The sequence below is a fragment of the Ischnura elegans genome, chromosome 5 (assembly GCF_921293095.1).
Source record: "Ischnura elegans chromosome 5, ioIscEleg1.1, whole genome shotgun sequence".
NCBI lineage: Eukaryota > Metazoa > Arthropoda > Insecta > Odonata > Coenagrionidae > Ischnura > Ischnura elegans.
In genome coordinates this window covers 103,224,625-103,237,593 of record NC_060250.1, presented here as the reverse complement: position 1 = coordinate 103,237,593, position 12,969 = coordinate 103,224,625, and the positions used below count along the sequence as shown (strand labels likewise).

The 12,969-nt window shown below is 40.0% G+C and overlaps 1 protein-coding gene across 2 annotated transcripts in view; it reads left to right on the top strand.

The window, feature by feature from the left end:
• LOC124159351 (glucose transporter type 1) overlaps positions 1–12,969 on the top strand; it is a 338,182-nt gene that overhangs the window by 209,963 nt on the left and 115,250 nt on the right. Inside the window, exon 4 of one of the 2 annotated variants that reach the window (XM_046535114.1) lies at positions 5,243–5,303. The gene's annotated coding sequence lies outside the window, so the exon portion shown is untranslated. Of the gene's footprint in view, positions 1–5,242; positions 5,304–7,888; positions 8,207–12,969 lie in introns of those variants that run through there. The other variant, XM_046535113.1, reaches the window with a different exon arrangement.

The window sequence follows — 12,969 nt, the reverse complement described above, 5'->3', positions numbered from 1 at the left end:
AGTGAAGGATGGGCGATGGGTAAAGAAAGTTACAGCCTCAGGAGATGCTGAAACACAGCTCTATGATCACGCCACGCTAGGCATCGCTATGCCTACAAGACGAGAGCTTTTACCACCAGGGAATGCATGCTCCCCCAAAATGTTGGCCTTAGAACGTAATGGGTACTACGTAGAAAGAAAGGCATGGACAAGAAATGTTGATGCATATTGTCACAAAATTCTGACTCTTTACAATAAATAAGTTCTGAGAAAGAAAATAAGGGCCATTACGTATTGAACGACCCTCGTATTTTCATCAGTCTCCGCTCGAACCCCTTTAACAAATGCACTTAAAATACTAAATGATTTTCGTTTGCTTATTGTTACCGAGTATCAACCGTATTTATGGCTCCGTAAATTTATCCCCGTGGCTAATCCCGGTATACTTAAATCTGATCTATGTTATCGCGTATCATTCTTTCAGAGGTTGCGTTTCACAATTCGCATACTAATGTTAAAAATTATTTGAAGAAGGATTGGAGAGTCATTAGCAGGTTATCAGCTCGATTAAAAATTGACTATCCGACCGAGTGGTTAATGAAATATATCATGAGGTCTCCAAAGAGATTTGCGAGTGCAAGCAAAGGATATCTTCTTTGACATTCATCTTGCGCTAGATGCAGTCAACTTTACTTTCCAGGGAAATTGGATGGTTACTAAAGAATGCATGAATATTTTTCCTTAATTTTAAGCCCGTGTTGAATGCTTAATCGAGCATTCTTTCCGCACTTTTCCTCCGGGACTAAGCTTTAGTTAGCTTCGTAAAAAAGCACTTTAGTGCTTATCATTCATCCGAACAACAGTTTTTCTTCGCTCAATACTCGATGAACTATGCATGCTCACTCTTGCTTGGCCTTTATCAATACTTTGTTTTTTCTACATTGGAGATGTCTACCCCGTTTTGATGTCGCGTCGACTGCATTCTAGCCTGAGTTGATGGGAAAATATGTCTTTCGATATATCGATCGTCATTTGTGAGTGACTCTCGTTCCATTAGAGTTTTGATTGCGAACCTTTATTTCCGTTCGCTATTTGTGACATTCTATTCCAGATGGCTCTGTTGTGCAGGGTGAGGGAGGTGCAATTTGCGGACTGAATGAATGAAAGCCTGGCATAATTGCGGAATGGACATTCGCAATCATGGGAAAACTGGCGTGGAATGAGTGCAGAGCTTTCCGCTAACTCAACCCTTTCCTATAGGCAATCATCCGCTTTTTTCCTCCGTATTTTTTTTAACTTCATTTAACAAAGAAGAGGCTAGTAAAGGGTATTAGGTTGGTTTGTTGGCTAGAGGGTTGGCTTCCCACCCTGTGGGCTCGGGTTCAAATCCCGGCGATGGCAGACAATTTTCAGAGAGAGCCCGATCCCTGCTTGAATGCTGTGCGGACACTCCGTGCGTCGGATGGGACGTTAAAGCATGGTCCCCTTGGCACCTTTCGTTAAGAGATGGCTAATGCCGACGCCGGGTTTTTCTCCATCCTTTCTTCCAGACCCTTCCGTCACGGCGCAAATGACCTCAGCCGTCGTTCGCCTCCTCCAAATACCATAACATGGCTGGTTAGTAAAGAATTCGATACAGAGTCTAACGTTTTAAATAAAAACTTTTGGGCTATGTCACCGCGTCTATTTTTGGGCGGCCCCAACGTTTCCCGACCGATGTTGGTCGCTTACCCAAGGAAATCTTCTGGAGACTAACGCTTTACGATGCAAAAACATTGTCACTTAGGAAGGAGGGCGAGAGAAGACGAGAAACTGAGGAAAAGAATGGGGAAAAGTATAATGGACGGAGAGGAGGAGGAACGAAGAAGTGCTGGACATAGTGGGTGAGAAGAGACAGCTTCTAGATGAGGTACGGAAACACTGTTAGAGGAGAGAATATTGGGTAAACGAGGAAGAGGAAGGAAGGCAATAAGATTTTTAGATAGAATGAAAGGGAGTAGGCCTACAGTGAATTGAATAGGGAAGCCCCATGAAGGGAAAGGAGACTGCCAGAATGCTTCTTGAATAATCTATGCGAACCTACCTCAATTGGTAGAATACTTTGATATAATGATTGCTTTCTCACAGAACCTCCATTATCTTCTAGATAATTTTGAGACTGAAACGTCAAAGAGTCCAATTTATTCTAAAATTTATAAGAAAGCGGCAGAAATCTTCAAAAACTGCTACGAGTGAACAAAGAGAGACTCACAGCTTTTACTTACCGCTTGTAACTCGGATGCTTCATGCTACAGCGTATAATCCCGGAATGCTTTCATTATTGATGTTGTACTGGAGCAAAGGAAAGAAAAAGGAGGGGTAATTATTTAAGTATGTTTTGGAAGCGAAGCCAAGATAAGAGGGAAAGTATAACTTTCTACGAATTGGAAAAGGTAACGTTACAGATGAAATTGTTTTAAGTGGTGAGCAGTGTGAGGCAGTAACTACTTAAAAGTAGCTGAGTTGCCTGTAACGATTACTTTTCACTAAATCTTTATTTGTAGTAGTTCCTTCTTATTAATTTAACTTTTACTTCAAAACAGCTTGTTGCTCTCTGAAAGAGATCATTACTTATCGGTACATATCCTACCGTGGCACGCAGTCCGAAACGCCCGCACCGTGCGACCGAGTCTGTAGTCGCATAACTTTGCGCGCGGGAATTGATTCGGTTAGGATACGAACCAAGGCACGATAATGATCGCATTGGTCGCAGTCCAAACAGTAAAACGAAATGAGAAACTGTAAATATAGTCATATAGTTCAAGTTCTATGAAAGAAAATCCAAGTTTTTAAACGTTAGTTAAAAAAAACTCATTCCACTAAGCCTCGTGCGCCATTTAAAAATCCAAATAGTAGCTAAATAATTTTAATTGTGACTAGTTACTTGTAACTAATTACATTTTTTTAAATGATTGACTGATCCCAGTCACATTTTATTGTACTTAACGACCCGAAAAGTAATTGTAAATATTCTTTTAAGTGTAACTAGTTACTTATAACTGATTGCATTTGTTTTTAAATGATCGAAACTAATCCTAGTTACATTTTATTATATTTTCCCATCTTAGATATTCCATTTAGGTATTTGCGAGGGGTAGCGATAAAGACACGGCTTCCTCTCATAATGTTTGTTCTCAAATATTATGTACTTTGAAATTCCTACTTTTACCACTTAGACTTTTGGATGGCTCAAAAAGTGAAGTACCCCCACTTCCAATCCGTTCCGATCGCAAGAGACAGCTGGATGGCAAGAATGGAAAATAAAGACCTTGCGTAAAATACATGGAACAGATTATGAAGCTTTTCTAGGGTAAGAAATATTCATGAGTGAAAAGGTTAGCTGATAGGATGTTTGGGGATAGGTGGCGAGCTATGTCAAACCAATCTGAGGATTGCTTAGCAATGATAATGATTTCGTAAGTCTCATGAAGCAGTATTTTTCTTGCCCGGTTAGTACTTTTCATTGTCATACGATGAGATTTGTTGATTTCCTTTACTCAATCATGTTTTTACATTAAGTTGTTTGCCAAGAATTGCGTTATAATCTGGTAGATTACGTATGAGACAAATGGAATCGGTAAATATTCCATAGGTCTCTTTCTGCGTATTCATAGCTTTGCCCAAATATTGGTTTACATTGTTCTACACTGTCCTTGTAATAATTTAGGTCGTTCGGCTTCATATAATAAATAGTTTGCGGAGTGACTTCGTGAAATAAAACCTGTTTAAATGTAATGAAATTGTAAATTTCTCATGCATGATTTAGGAACGACCGGTTTCGCTGTTCTGCAAAATTTTCTGTTGCTAAGGCAGGAAATAAAAAAATCTTAATTATAATTGAACAATAAGAGCGGAGAGGCGATGTAACATTAAGAAAAGACTATCCGAATATTTCTTTCCTTTTCATAACGAAGGAATGCTTTCCTAATGATGTATTTTCCCGTCACTACACTGCCATCACCTTTATCAGTATCCTTCCACACCCTTTTACCAAATATTCGTCCTGTACCACTACTAGATGATGTCGCGATATCGGTTCCATAAAATTATGCGAGTGAAATTCCCTTTTTTTCAATCAAATGTTTTTCGGATTCCTTTTTAATTCCTCGTGTTCGTGTTCTCTGATGACAGTCGAGAAGTATGGAATGAGAGCATTGGAGCAAGCAAACTATTTTCACACGTTATAATAACATAGGGACTCTAAAAGTTGTTGTCGTTATGTAATTAACACTGCATTTCTGGTAATTCAATAAATACATTTTGCTCTATTTACTTAAATGAATTTCAGTATGTAGTGTGGAGAAAAATTGTTTCACAAACTTTTAACCCTGGATAGTGATGCCAGCAGGATCGAAAATTACTGATGATGTTTTCTTAGAAACCACACCATTTTTAAACCACAGAAACTATGAGCCAAGCGCTCCGATTGTCCACGAGTTTGCCGTGTTGCCAGAAGCTTTGGATACATCGCGATCTCCGTCAGGAAAAGCATTCGAAGTCATAACTTGTCCAGAGAGTCCAGTCCACAGCAATCCAGTACGCAGTATCCGGCAACAAGGCAAACTCGCGGCCAATCGGAGCACTCGACTCAAAGTTTCTGCGGTTTAAAAATGTTACCAAAGCATCATAATGAATAATAATTTAAAAAATGACTTTCCTGGAAATACATTTTACATCATTTTGGCACTAAAAATTTAACTTTAAGCAGACGAAGATATTATGTATGTATCAAAACTAAGAGAATATCTTTTAATATTTTTTCCCTGAGTCTTTGGGGGGGATCTATCCCCTTTGTAGTTTCTAGTTTATTCAAAGCATCGGTAATTTTTATTCCTACTGAGATCTGCTATCCAGGGTAAATATTTCGTGGTAAAATTTTTCTCCAACCTGTATATTACTTATCATTCTATAAAAAATATCAGAGTTATAAAGCCATTAAAGCTCTAAGTTTTATTGCATTACAAGCAATGTGATGGATGCATTGCTGTGTGATCCATTTCACAGGGGTGCAAATTGAGGATGGGGATTTTTTGGCTGTGAATGGGGCACTTGGTTTTAGCAATGGGAGGTGTATCCCTGTCTCACCCGGGTTATCCGGATTGGGGAGTCTTTTTACTCGGCCCGGCTTAAGTCGCATGCCTGCGTGGGATACCCCAGATAATAATGAATTAATCTCTTCTCATTATTGCTAAATCCGTCCGCTGATCCTCTCCTTCTTCCACAGGTGCCCGCGAGCCGCACGCCCAGGGGTCGCCGGCGATGGAGACAGCGAGTAGCAGGAGCGGGTGAGTCTCAGATTTTAGTGAAGAGGGAGTTTAATTCCCGCAATTTATCCCCGTCACCTTTTTATACAACCACCCTTTTAAAGTTTTGGACAGTTTCATATCGGTAAAGGTTCATACGGGAACTTGTATTTTATGTTAAATCAAGTGTAGATTTTCCGTTCCTAGATCTTGGAATCAATTTTCTGCGAGCGTTCCAATATTTCGTAAACTCATTTCGGCCATTTTTGACCCCTACCCCCTCATAGAGAAAAAATAAACATAAGCCGAACCCATTTCGCACCTTCTTGGGGGATATTTTTCGATTGTTTACATTTGCTTCGTGTAATGAAAACAAAATATTTAAGTGTTACTTTCGAACTTTCACGTGATCACTATAAAAAAGCTTACTATTAAAGTACTGAAGTATAATTTATGTATCAATTAGCATACGTAATGCAAGTATATACTATCTGCGCGTTCTTTATAACGTAAAAAATACGCTGTGCTCAACCACTTCCCCTTTGTTCGCTTAAATAGTGAGACATTCTTGTATTACTAAACAGTTCTGTTCACTCCCCCTTTTTAGTATAAGCAAACACTCTTCTTCTTTCCTTTAAACCTTCTCACCCTCCCCTAGTTAGGGATGCTTACGTACTACTTGAACTTCCCCTCTGAGATTTGAATTGCATACGAGTAGGTCTTCTGATCCCTACTTAAGTAGTACTTACTCGTGCGAAGGCTCTCAAATATCTATTTCAAGTAGTGAAAGTGCTCCTCTTTTTTATGTATAGCAAATCTACTGACGCGGCGACAGTCACGTTTCTTTGTATTTTTTAACATCTAGCGATCTATCTCGTTATCAGTTTTTAAGTGCGTGTAATGTGTTTTGATAAGATATACCATGGCGGAGACTTATCGTCGCCGTAGTTAATCTAACAGCGTTTGTTGAAATATTCCTGACTCTTCATTCAAGGTTAACAATATAGTTATAACCAATAATGCGATTAATCTAAGTGTGATAGGCATTGTTTATGTTAATCTGTATTCTTAATCAATAATATTACAAACTGATCAACAATTGCTCTCAACAATCAAATCAAATATCCTCCTGGAAGACATGGATGCAAATGGCGCAAAGCAGTTATTCGTGTTTTTAACATTGTTCCACTAATTTTAAAAATCTGAAAAAAATTAGGATTATATTTAGATGCATGGGTAACAACAAATATTTTTTCGGCGTGTCTATTGTTTCCTAAAATTTTTAATTTAATTTTGAAATTTTCAAACTTATTTTAAAGTTTAGTTTTCGGTAAAAAGATTTTGAAAAAATCAGGATGCTAGAATATAATAATATATACATTTTAAAATTAAGAAAAAGTTTTTACAAAAACAAAAACTGGAGATATGGTTAAAAAACTAAAAATCGTGTTTCAATTTTTTGGAGTTAGTTTCCATCGTTTGGACCTGAATCTTTGGGAAAACACATATTTTTTAATGCACTCTAAGTGTATATTTTTTATTTTTCAAAACATCTGGGGGCGCTTTTCTCCATCTTTACCGGCTAGACCCTTTAGACAAATAGGTACATATTTGATTTTTTTCTGTTAGTTTTGCATTTCTAAAATCAATTTTGTTTTCTTATTTCTTTCACATCACCTAGCACAGATATTGGAAATACATGGGCGTACCCAGCGAGGGCAAAAATCGCTAATATCTTTAAGGAAAATAATATTTTTCAAGCGAATAATTTTAAAAACTAATTAAGAGATGTTACCGTTTCCTTAATATGTTGATTTCATTCACCTTTTCCATGCATAAATCTTACCTACAACTTGAACAACCATGGCTTGCACCCCCCTAGCTATGATCTTGGGTACGCCCTTGTGGAAATATACTATCTTAAATACCTTTGGTCAATGGAAGTAGAAGGGTAGTGACAAATATCTATTTATATATGATTTGTGGAGGGAAATTACCCACGTTAAAATCCTATCAGGTTTGACTTGGTCGAAATGCAATATATCCAAGATAAAATATAAACTACAAATTGTAATTTTCACAATTAAAAGAAAAACTCCACTACCGACCATGGTTTCGACATTCTATGTCATTTTCGAGGAAAATTACTCACTTTCCTTCTTGTATCGCCCACTGTAGAGATATGAAATGTTCGCCACCGGGTCGTAATCTTTAGTCCTCCCGCTAGTCGTCGGAGGCGCTGCGTCCTCCGAGACTCCCGTTCACAGCACACACAAGACGGCCGCGAGAGGGGAAGTCGTGGAGCGGGCGAGACTCACGCATTCCCCTCCCCTCCACCAGCATGCTTCCCCCATCCTCCTTCCCCCACCTCGACGTACTTCCACCCAAGCTGTGCGGAACAAGCTGGAAGAGAGGAGACTCTGACAATGAGGACCGATTGAATGCCTTCATGGGCTGTCTACGAGCTTCCGTATTATTATCACCACGCCGCGATGAAGGCGGCGCGCCGCCTTCATCGCTTCTTGTGCCGCTTTTTTTTTATCTCGATGTGAAACGGAGGGGGGCGTGTATGTTGGTGGGGGACGGGGATGGCGACGGTCTTCCCCGCCCCCTCCTCCGCTTCACGCGCGACTGGAAAACAAGTGAGCGCTGTCGTCCGCTCACCAGTGCCCTCCTTACAGAATCGCCTCTTTCTCTCCCGCTTTTCAGTCAGTCGGTCGCTCTCGGTTGCCACGTGAGTGTAGAAGCTTGTCCCGCGTTCGTCGACCGCCCAGAGAGAATAACAGTGTCGTGTGTTTTGTATCTCCGGTTTTCGCGTCCGTGCTGTGCATTCGTGAATCGTGCTTTTAGTGTACCGCCGAGTGTCTAGGACTGTCCTCTTAAGTCGCGACCCTGTGCACCTTGTTTCCTTCACGTCTTTTTGTGAGTGGAGCACCTGTTGCGCGGTGAGTGCTGACTCCCCTCATCCCATAGCAACATATTGTTATATTTAGTGGTGGTCTGTCAGTCTCAGCAACTTGCGGATCCTTCTATCCATTGGGTGCAATGCAATCTATAGTCTTTAGTGGGGTGACCTATTTTTCCCGACTAAATTCTCATCCACTGGATTAGCCTTTCAGTCGTAAAACGGCCTTTAGGTGCAATGTTTTGAGATCTGTTTACCTGTGTCGAGTTCCAAGTAGGACACTCTCGAATCCACGGTTAAATCATTAGTGTGTTCGGATTTTCAATGCTATGTGTAGGTAATAATTTTCGGGGTGTAATGCTCGTAGTAAGGAAAAGAACTTGGGATATTTAAGCTTTTCATATTTAGGCTGCTACTTGCTGTTTTTCCATTTTTGTAGGGAGATGGTTGATGGTGTGAGCGAAGGATGTGTTTGTTTTGGCACGCGGGTCTGGAGAGACTGCGATCGCCGATAGTTACCATGGAAACGTAAACAGAATCAGTCAAGGAGGACCACGATTTCATACTCGTGCTCGCGTTTAAAACAGCTGGCCGAAAAATAATCAGTTTACCTATCTTTAGGTATAGGTGATTAACATAAAGGCAATTCATTTTAATGTAATCATGGATGTGCTAGTGATCGATGCTAAAAATAAGTTATGTAATGTTTTTTTGCTAGGTATCTACGTATTCTATCCTAGAAACTTCCCCGAGGAAGGGACGTGCAAGATAATTATTTCAAAGAAGCTGGATACTTGGAAAAGCTCTCTGTTTTGGAATTCCATTGTCAGGCGGGAATTCCTCGGACGCTGGGCGACACAGGGCTGTTACGTAATAGCCATATGATGGTGACGATGACCTACCGCTGAGGAAATCATTCCAACGGCCGGTGTTCGCTCTGCCAAGACGCTGCCACTCTTAACATCGTCGGATGAATTTTCCAAACCGAATTACTATTGTGTTTTCAAGGCTTTTGCCTGGAAATCTTTTCCGCTGAATGCTCGTTCCACCTTGATTACTTGTTCTTAAATTATTTTTATTTTGGATTTTGTGGAACGCGGTAAAAATCATTACCTTTGTACCTTATAGGTCGTTGAAGGTCTTCTACAATGCTCTGCATTTTTTAGCGTGATGAGTGACTCTACTTTCCTATTTAGGCTCTTGTTGAATTTATTTCTAAATACTTCTCCATTCATTGGGAATACAATAGACACTAGATAAGTTTCGTTGATGTCTTAGGTGAGTAATTTTCTGTTCGCGGTTTAAAAGGCTTTGTGTGTTTATCGCCAGGAATCGCTGGCCGTATTTATAATACAATGCATAGTTTCGGCGTGGTGTAGCGTGTCCTCTAGTCACACATTCATTGTAATTGTCTCGCAGATGAGTCTCTTTGTCTCTTCGTCTTCCCTGAATGAAGACGAATTATTATCTTTATGAAAGACTTTGTTTTACCTTCATCAACCTTGTTTATAGACTTTGGAGTTCCATTTTGCAATTTTATTGTTTCAAACGATGTTTAGCATATAGCTGTCTTTGTTAGCATCCTCCTTTAATTTAGACATATATTGTACTGTCTCCCTTGTTGTGATGAAATATTTTGGATGCCAATTTTTCTGAGTCACTATTGGGCATAACTATTAAAAATGCAAAACCATTCATTTTAAGGGCATATGAATAAGTTTACCACAATAGTTCCGTCTTGGATGAGACCTTGCATTAAATTTATTATCGTGAAATTACAAATTTTTTCGTTTTCTCTTTGTCCATTCTATTTTTTCGACACAATGGGATCGTTCTCCTACACCAGAAATTCATTGAAATAATTCGATGGATCGAAAGTGAAGATAAATCACGACGAAAAAAACTTCCCTATTTAGCTCCTTTAAGTGTGAAATAAGAAAACGCGAGATTTGCCGCACACTTTTCATATGTTAGTGACGTCATTAGAGATCTGGTTCTTTAACTCATTCATGGAAAACCATTTAGGGAAAGAATCTCCCTCAATAGTGTAAACAACACGAGGTAGTGAGAGAGGGCGTGTGGTAGCGGCGAAGCGCTCCGCATTAATTCGTGATGTCATCAACTTATCTGTGAAAGGGTAGCCGTCGATGTTTTTGCCGCGAATAGCTGGAAAAATATTCGAAGAGCGGAGAATTACGAGTCTCTTTATATTTAAAACTATCACTAACGAAAACCTTCTTAGGAAGACGGAACAACCTAATGGGCCATGTTTTGAGGCTTGATGAAGACAATCGTCGAGGGATAAGAACTAGAACTAAGTTAATTGAACAGTTGAAGATGGATGTGAAAGAGAGAAATTCGTAAGAGTGAGAAGATTAGCTGATTGGAGAATGGAGTGGGGAGGTGGGTCAAACCATTGTTAGGATTGAAATTTGATCTGAGGTTTCACGCGGCGTTTCTGCACTCTAGTAACGGCCTTCGGTCGTTCGAAAGCAATGTTAGGATGGTTGTCCAGTGATGTTGATCACGAAGTTGAGTAAAAGAAAAGCGTTGAAGTATCAAAATTCAACGTACCGGCGCGAAATTCTAACTGTTATGAAACTTAGATGTTTACACACAAAAATGCCTCCGTAGTGCATCGCGCAGAGTTTTATGGATTTCTTAGCTACAGAAACCATAAAATGTAGCAAAATTTCCGATCGTTGAAGTATCAAAATTCAACGTACGGGCGCGAAATTCTAACTGTTATAAAGCTTAGAGTTTTACAAAAAATGCCTCCGTAGTGCGTCGCCCAGAGTTTAATGAATTTCTTTGCTCCAGAAACCATCAAATGTAGCAAAACTTCCGATTGTAATCGATCCTCGAGGACGCATTTGAGAAGGGTGAAATTTGTGAGCGGATTGATGGTATGGGTGATTGACCATGCGCTCTTGTTTACTCTCTTCGTTGGCCTCGATATCGCTTTTGCCTCCGTCGCTTTCTCCAGCGAACCGACAGCACCCGGGGAGGTGGAGGGAGGGGATGGGGTCGCTGGCCCGCTCCCGCCGGGGGCTGATATTTACGGAAAAGGCCTCCCCTCATCATCCCCCGAAAGACACACGCTATTCGTGGAATGCGCCCCGCATCATTCAAGGAAGAAGGGGCCGGTATTTTCTCGCCCTTCGCAGCCATTTAACCCTCTTACCACGGACAACTCACTTCTAGTTGACGAAGCTATTACTCCTCCGTGGAGATGAGCGGAAGTCTTCTGTGAACGTTGGTAGTGGCCCGTCTGAGCTCCTCATTCCGTCTTATCAAATGAAATGTTTGTGAAACCAGGAGTAGTGGTCGGCGTGTACATAGATAATGAACCATGACCAGGAATTTGGAAAACGAGCTTTTCGAACTTAATCCCGAATACTGTGCATTTTACTTAGCCGTCTGGTGCATGTGGACAATGGGCCACTGCGAGGAAGAAGTCAGAAACGAAATTTGTGACACCTTTGCTAAATATATGGAGAAATCGTGTCGGTCGGTCTTCTTATATTTGCCATTTTATTCCGATTTATTATTTATTTTTATACATACATTACTCGTACAATTTACCTAATAACAGTTAAAGTTTTGTGGATATCGACTCGTGATTTACAGAGAGTCGGCTAAAGAATCAGTTGCAGCCAAATCATTGAAATGAATCAGTCCTCAAGCGTCATCTTGAGTCATCTGTAATGCTAGAAATCAGCTTGCGGCTCTTTCTCATTTGGATCCATGTATGCGTGATGAGTTTAGTGCAATTTTATGGTTACAATCGTAGGTGAAAATTTCGATCGATTTTAGCGAGTGATAATCAGTACGTTTTCAAGTTTAAAAAGTTCATTATATTTTCAGCTATGAAAATGAGTTTAATGAGTGCTTGAATGACATGAGTTATGTTATTACCGAATATCTTGTTAGCTTGCATTACCGTCTGATTATTTACATCAACAAAATACCCTGCGAGCCACCTCTAGGTTGTTTGGCAGGGGGTGATCAATCACCAGCATGCAGCATCCAATTGGACTCCCACATGCACACCACACGGTCCAAAAAACGTCATGCATATTAACAGAGTGTACTACCATATACTGTTAGAAATAATAATAAAATTCAGAAACATGCACAAGTTTTACATAAGTTAGTAGGCTACACTACCAGTCATCTAATCTATTTATGAGTTCGAACGCTGCCCTTCTAATCTCTTATTGATCGTGGACAAAGAGGCATTCTGAATCTGTCAGTTCAACAGTCTATCTCTCTTACTTTATTTGTACGATCTGATCTTCCCTAATATGTTGGCGTTCGTAACATATGAGTAACTTCGTTAGAAAAGACACTGCTCTTGAATTTATCTAAAAGGTTTAGTACATTTATCAATCTACTGTCAATTGAAAATACTTATTTTTAGTATTGAAAATACTTATATTATGCGGCCGTAGCGGCATTTGAAAATATGTTTACAGCATTGTTGAAGCTTCATTCCGTGGGACTTCGTACCTACGCTAACTGCGGGCTCACTGTGGAATATTCATACTCTCTATGGAATGGCTGTCGAGTCTTCCTGCTGCGTCTACATTGGCCACTTAGAAGGCACTTAAAATTTATTTAATAGCACTCGTGATATCTGTGTAGGTGTCTTCTTCTGCGGGACTGGGAAACTTCTGTAATAATGGACTTGTGGATTGCACCATTGTGCTCCGTCGTCAAACGATGGATGTCGGTTTCCGGTACTTTCGTGGAAATTTGAGATAATATTGTGCTCCATTATGTTATTATCTCAATAAGAAC